Source organism: Dromiciops gliroides, chromosome 4 (assembly GCF_019393635.1).
Source record: "Dromiciops gliroides isolate mDroGli1 chromosome 4, mDroGli1.pri, whole genome shotgun sequence".
Lineage (NCBI taxonomy): Eukaryota > Metazoa > Chordata > Mammalia > Microbiotheria > Microbiotheriidae > Dromiciops > Dromiciops gliroides.
The window spans coordinates 170,837,521-170,844,692 of record NC_057864.1 but is presented as its reverse complement, the minus strand read 5'-3'; the positions used below and the strand labels follow the sequence as shown (position 1 = coordinate 170,844,692).

Sequence of the window (7,172 nt, the reverse complement as noted above, 5' to 3'; positions counted from 1 at the left end):
CCCATCTCACTCTTCAGTACCATTGCATAGTGTACTCCCTCCTTCCCTCTGCCTAGATATGAGCTTCCTTCAGGGCTCATCTCATGTGTCATCTTCTGAGAAAACTGTGCTGATCCTCCCCCACGTAATTTTTATTGCTCTCTCTCTCCTCACATTATCATGTATATACTTATCTGTTCCTATGTTGAAACCTCCACCACCAACCCTCAATAGAATGGAAGCTCCTTAAGGTAGGGCCTGCCTTTCATGCTATGTTTATATCCCCAGCAAGAAACACAGTGCCTTGTATGCTGCAGCCACCAAATAAATATTAGGTGAATTGAATTAGATTGGTTATAAATAAATATCCAAGGATATATAAGACCAATTGGGTAAAATCCCATTGGTTAAAAAGATCTGATCTGTGACAGGCAGCTAGGTAGAACAGTGGATAAAGCACCAGCCCTGGATTCAGGAGGACCTGAGTTCAAATCTGGCCTCAGACACTTGACACTCACTAGCTGTGTGACCGTGGGCAAGTCACTTAAACCTCATTACCCCACAAAAAAAAAAAAGAAAGAAAGAAAAGGGGCAGCTAGGTGGCACAGTGGATAGAGCACTGGCCCTGGAGTCAGGAGTACCTGAGTTCAAAACTGACCTCAGACACTTAACACTTACTAGCTGTGTGACCCTGGCCAAGTCACTTAACCCCAACTGCCTCACTAAAAAAAAGAAAGAAAGAAAGAAAGAAAGAAAGAAAGAAAAGAAAAGAAAAGAAAAAGAAAAAGTTCTGATCCATGGTTCTAATGGTTCTAGATGGGCTTTGGAGGGAGGAGGGGTGGTGAGAGTTCTTCAGTGGCACTGATCCAGATGGTGGCTCTTTTTTCTAAAAACATTAAAACAAGACCCAGCCACTGAGTCTTTTCCGGTTAGAAGTACAAGTTTAAAAAAAATCTAGATAAAAGAACTGCTAATCACCCTAGGGCCTTCTGTCAGTAGATCCAACTCTCCAGAAATATACCTACTCAAAATTCCAAAGGAAGATTTACAGATCCCATTGTTTTGAGCCAACAGAGTAGCTATAAAACAACTGAGAAACAATGTCTGCAGAGAAGTTTAGCCTCCTGATGGGGAAAGTCTAAGCTTGTAGAAAATTTGAATGTTTAGAGAAGCATGGTCATTGGAAACCCAGTTCCTTAGGTCTCAAAGTCACAAGAATTGTGGGTGCCATCACTGACAGTTTTATCGATCAACCTTCAAAGCTAAACAACTGGAAAATGGGGAGGGTTTTTTTTTTTGGAAGTTAACAAATAAAAATAAAGCCCTAAAACCCTCTCATCCCTTCTGCAATGAGTAGAAACATTCAGATTTAATTTCTCACTGACTTCCCAGCCCCAAGAACACAAAGGTCTTAGCCAGACTCTGAAATACTTAAGGAGTAACACAACTCTAGATTAAATTAATATCTACATTCAAACAGTAGCGGCACAGGGCAAATGCCAAGTTATTTTTACCCAAGAGAGAGAAGGGGAAGAAAGAAAATATTAGTGGAAACCTTCAATCTGAAGGGCTGAAATCAGATCCCAGCAAAGTATTGCAAAGCTTGGGTATTTTAACACAATCTAACCTTTTCATGTTTCCACTGAAGCTCTCTCATTGAGCTTGAGGCTCCCAACTAACAGCTTTTCTCCAGCGACAATGAACTGGTAACAAAGTGATCTGGGATGTTTTGACATGCAGCATCAATTCCCCAACTGTGGTTTTCATAGACAAATCAGTTATTCTAGCTCATTATAGGGCCTGAAGTAAGTTTTCCTGTCTGAATAGAAATGTTCATTCATTTCACTCTCCATTCACCCAGGAAGAAAGAACAAAGGGGGAAGGCGGGAGTAAGCAATGCTCCAGTTATTAAGAAAATGCCCCAGAGTTTTCCTTCGAGGCCCAATGCAAGAGAGATAGAATGTCACCCAGCCGGTGGTGGAAAGTTCCATGAAGAGATCTGGGGCTTCCCAGGAGCCAGGAGCCAGGAGCCAGAGCTCATGGAGCTAAGTAGAGATCAGCCTGTTCCCAGGACCGCCAAGGCAGTGGCCCTTCAACAATGCCACAGGGCCAGGGAGAGCAGAGGAGTCACCTTCCCAGAGCTTGGGTTACAAGGGATGAAATCGGTCTCCAGCAGCTTGGGGGTGGGGGTGAGGGTATTATCAGCACTTGATCAGCGGCCCACTTGGTGTAATGATAAGTATTACTAGCATTTACAACCCACCAGAAGACAAGCTGTGCCCCCTTTGAGCCATCAGTCAGACCCCAGCCAGGCAGATGGCTAGACTGGCCCTATCTCCAGTCTAGCTGCCTGCCCAACTGACCCACTGCCCTTCCTTCTCTTTGTGCTAAAACTCACAGAACACAGGTGCAGGATGCAAGAGACACATCACAGGGCCTCTTTGCTTCCATAGCCCCAGCCTGGCAAAACATAGAAAACACTTGGTGGGGAAGGCGAAACTCCTTCATTGCTGAGCCCACAGGCATGTGAAGAAAAGCCGGGTCCATGTGTTTCTGATTCACACGCATCCTAGCGTCGTTTTGTCAGTGCCACGCCAGATCCAAGAAGTTGTAAAAGCTTCTCTCTCTCTCGCTCTCTCGCTCTCTCTCGCTCTCGCTCTCGCTCTCTCTCTCATCCTTGACAGCTTTTCCCTTTGAATCGGGTTGCTGAGTTTAGCCAAGTGAAAATGTAACTCGAACCTCAAAGGTTTAAACTGTGGCTGGAAATTCACAAGGCAAGAATATTCCTGAGATTGCCACCTTCATCACATGGGTCTCTTGTAGCACTAGAAAATGGGTGTAACAAGGGAGTAGAGAGGAGTATGAACCCCTAAAACGACGCTGTGGAGGAGGCCATCAGATCCCCCATTTAGAACCAGAAGAAATTGCAAATCAAGTCCAACCCACATTTTACAGACGAGGAAACTGAGACTCAGAGAAACTAAAGGGACTTGCCCAGGGTCACATAGGTAGTAAATTTCAGAGGAAGGATTTGAATTTGGTTCCTCTGTTTCTAAACTCAGTGCTCTAAGCCAAGCCAAGATTCAAACTGACCACATTCCTCTAACTCTCAGCTCAATTTCTTTCTCCTAAACCATGCTGCCTCCTGAGGAACTGTAGGATTTGAATACACTGAGGAGCCAAAGTGAATTAAAAAAATCAGTCAGGAAAACAGCATGCCTTGTGGGCAATGTGTGCTATGTGGTGTGTGTGTGTGAGAGAGAGAGAGACAGACAGACAGAGGCAGACAGAGACAGAGACAGAGACAGACAGAATGACAGAGACAGATATAGATTCAGACACAGGCACAGGTACAGGCACAGGCACAGACACGGAGGCATAGAGACACAGAGACAGAGACACAGAGATAGAGACAGAGGAAAAAATAGTATCAAGAGACCTAGGTTCTAATATTGATTTTAGGCCAGTTATTCCACTTGTATGGGGAGCAGCTAGGTGGTGAAGTGGATAGAGTGCCAGGCCTGGAGTCAGGAAGACTCATGTTCCTGAGTTCAAATCTAGCCTCAGACACTAACTGGCTATGTGATCCCGGGCAAGTCACTTAACCCTGTTTGCCTCAAATTCCTCGTCTGTAACATGAACTGGAAAAGGAAATGGCAAACCACTCTAGTATCTCTACCTAGAAAACTCCAAATGGGGTCACAAAGATCTGACACAACTAAAAAACAACTGAACAACAACTTCACCTCTATGGGCCTCAGTTTCTTCTCAGTAAAAAGAATTTGTTTTTGTTCAGTTGTTTCAGTCATGTCTGACTCTCCGTGACCCCATTTGGGGTCTTCGTGGCAAAGATACTGGAGTGGTTTGTCATTTCCTTCTCCAGCTCATTTTACAGATGAGGAAACTGAGGCAAACTGGGTTAAATAACTTTCTTGGGGTCACAAAGCTAGTAAATGTGTGTGGTCATATTTGAACTTATATCTTCCTGCCTCCAGGCTTGGCACTCTATCCACTACACCATCTAGCTGCCTGATAAAGAAGTATAGTCGAGTTTTAAGGCAAGATAGAGAGGTATCAGCAAGAGAGAGAGTCTAGCTGGGAAGACCTGTTAGAAGCTGTTGTTTTGGTCCAGAATGATGGCCTGAAACAGGATTGTAGCAGTGGAAATAGAGAGGAGAGAGATGTGAGAGATAACACAGAGTAATTGCAGGTAATGTTGTTTTTACATCCCTGTAACCTAGCACAATCAGCATCAATAAATCAGTCCATGTACATTTATTAAGCACCTGCTATATGCTGGGCACTATGCTAAGCACTGGAGATACAAAGAAAGGCAAAAGACAGTCCCTCCCCTTGAGAAGTTTAAAGTCTAATGGTAAAAAGAACAAACAAACACACTATGCACAAGAAAACTATATACAGGATAAATAGGAAATAATCAACAAAGGGGAGTTACTAGAATAAAGAGCATAGGCATGCTTCTTGGAGCAGCAGTAGCCTTTCTCACTCCACAGTGGTCAGCCATGACTCCCTCCTACCAGTGTCCCAGCAACTCATAGTTAGCATTGATCTTGGCACCACTTATTCCTGTGTGGGAGTCTCCTAACATAAGAAGGTGGAGATCACCCCTAATGGCTAAGGTAACAGGACCGCCTGAGGCTATGTGACCCTCACCAACACAGAACATTTCATCAGTGATGCTGCAAAGGATCAAGTTGCAATGAATCCCAGAGACACAGTCTTTGATGCCAAATGTCTGACTGGTGGCAGATCTGATGATGCAGTTGATGATATGGTCAGACATGAAGCACTGGCCTTTCATGGTGGTGAACGATACAAGCAGGTGTCCACTCCCAAGTGGAGGATAAAGAGGAAAGCAAAAGTTTCTGTCCAGAAGAAGTATCTTTTATGGTATTGATGAAAATGAAAGCAATTGCTGATACTCACCTTGGGAAGACAATCACAAATGCAGTGGTCATAGCCTACTTCAACATTAGATCATCAAAGAAACTGGAACCATCATTGGTCTCAGTGTGCTCCAAATCATCAATGAGCCAATTGCTGCTGCTATTAATTAGGGTTTGGACAAAAAAGGTTGGTGCTGAGAGAAATGTGTTGATCTTCGACCCAGGAGGTGGTACTTTCAACGTCTCCATTCTTACCATTGAAGATGGAATTTTTGAAGTCAAGTCCACAGCTGGGGACACCCAAGTGGGTAAGGAGGACTTTGTCAACTGCACAGACAACCATTTAATTGCTGAGTTCAAGCAAAAGCTTAAGAAGGACATCAATGAGAACAAGAGAGCTGTCTACCATCTGTACCCTTCCTGTGAACATGGAAAGCACACTCTTTCTTCCAGTACCAGGGCCAGTATTGAGATTGACTCCATCTATGAAGGTATCAACTTCTATACCTCTATCACCCATGCCTATTTAAAGAGCTGAATGCTGACCTCTTCTGTAGCACATTGGATGCTGTGTGAAGGGCCCTAAGAGATGCCATGCTAGATAAACCACAGGTTCATGACATCATCTTGGCTGGTGGTTCCTCTCAGATCCCCCAAATTCAGAAGCTTCTGCAAGCCTTCTTCAATGTCAAGTAGCCCAACATAAATATCAATCCTGATAAGACTGTTGCCAAGGATGCAGCTGTCTAGGCCGCCATCTTGTCTGGAAATAAATCTGAAAATGTGCAGGACTTGCTGCTGATGGACTCCTCTTTCCCTTGGAATTGAAATTGCTGGTGGAGTTATGATAGTTCTAATAAAAAGCAATACCACCAGCTCCACCCAGCAGACATGGACTTTTACCACCTACTCAGGCAACCAGCCTGGTGTACTTATTAAGGTTTATGAAGGTGAGAGAGCAATAAGTAAAGATAACAAGATGCTCGACAAGTTTGAGCTCACAGAAATCCCCCCAGACTCTAAGGATGTTCTTCAGATTGAAGGAACTCTTGACACTGATGCAAATGGAAATCTCAATGTTTCTGCTATTTATAAGATCACCATAACCAGTGACAAAGTTCATCTGAGCAAAGAAGACATTGAGAGTATGGTGCAGGAGTTTGAGAAATACAAGGCTGAAGCTGAGAAACAAGGTGCCTTCCAAGAATTCTCTTGAATCTTATGCTTTCAACATGAAGGCTATCATAGAAGATGAGAAACTACGGGGCAAAATTGGTGTTGAAGTACAGAAGATCCTTGACAAATGTAATGAACTAATCAATGGGCTGGAAATGAACCAGACTGCTGAGAAGGAAAAATTGGAGCAACAGTAGAAAGAATTGGAGAAGGTCTGCAAACCCATCATTGCTAAGCTGTAGCAGAGTGGAGGGGGCATGCCAGGAGGCATGCCTGGTGGGTTCCCAGGGGCTAGAGCTCCTGGGACCCTAATTACTGGCTACTTTTTCTCTCTGTTTGCTTCTCTAAACATAGGTCAGAAACCAGCGAACCTAAGAATGGACAGCTCCATTCACTGGGGGTAATCTCATGGGTAAGCCTGAGTGCTTGAGTTCCTTAATGAGATGCCAGACATGCAGAAAGAGAAGACTTCTTGAAGGAGAATAGGACAAGCTATAGGTAATCAGGGACTAGAGGGTCTGGATTTTGTCAACACTTCATGACATTGCAGGGAGTATATTTTATGTTGCCTGTATTTATTTGTTCCTGGCTGCCTGAGAGTTCCTTTGCATGTTACACATTTTCTGTTGTAAATAAAATTAAGGTGCATACCTGATATTCATACTTGACATTGAATGTCTTTTTGAGAAGGGATTACGTTATCCAAATGTGGAAAAACCTGAGACAAAAGCTGTGTAGTTTTGTTTTCCCCTCCCCAATTCTCCACCCCTCATGCAAGCATACTCAAGAAAACCTAAGTTCAAAACCAATAGCAGATACTAGCTGTGTTAACCTGGACAAATTACTTAAATGCTATCTGCCTCAGTTTACTCATCTGTAAAATGGGGATAATAATAACAGCTACATTACAAGGTTATCTCGAGGTTCAAATGAGATAATATTTGCAAAGTACTTTGCAAACCTGAAAGTGCTATCTAAATGTGAGTTGGTTGTGGTTGTTGTTGTTGTTGTTGTTGTTGTTGTTAGGAAGAGGAGTTTTGAAGCGAGTATTCATCTGCATTGGTAAGGGGAGTTTTGTTACAGTAGTTCCCTATAACAGTAAAATCAAAG

At 43.4% G+C, this 7,172-nt stretch overlaps 1 pseudogene; it reads left to right on the top strand.

The window, feature by feature from the left end:
• The first annotated feature begins 4,525 nt into the window (after positions 1-4,525).
• LOC122755782 lies at positions 4,526-6,304 on the top strand (annotated as a pseudogene).
• Positions 6,305-7,172: the final 868 nt, after the last annotated feature.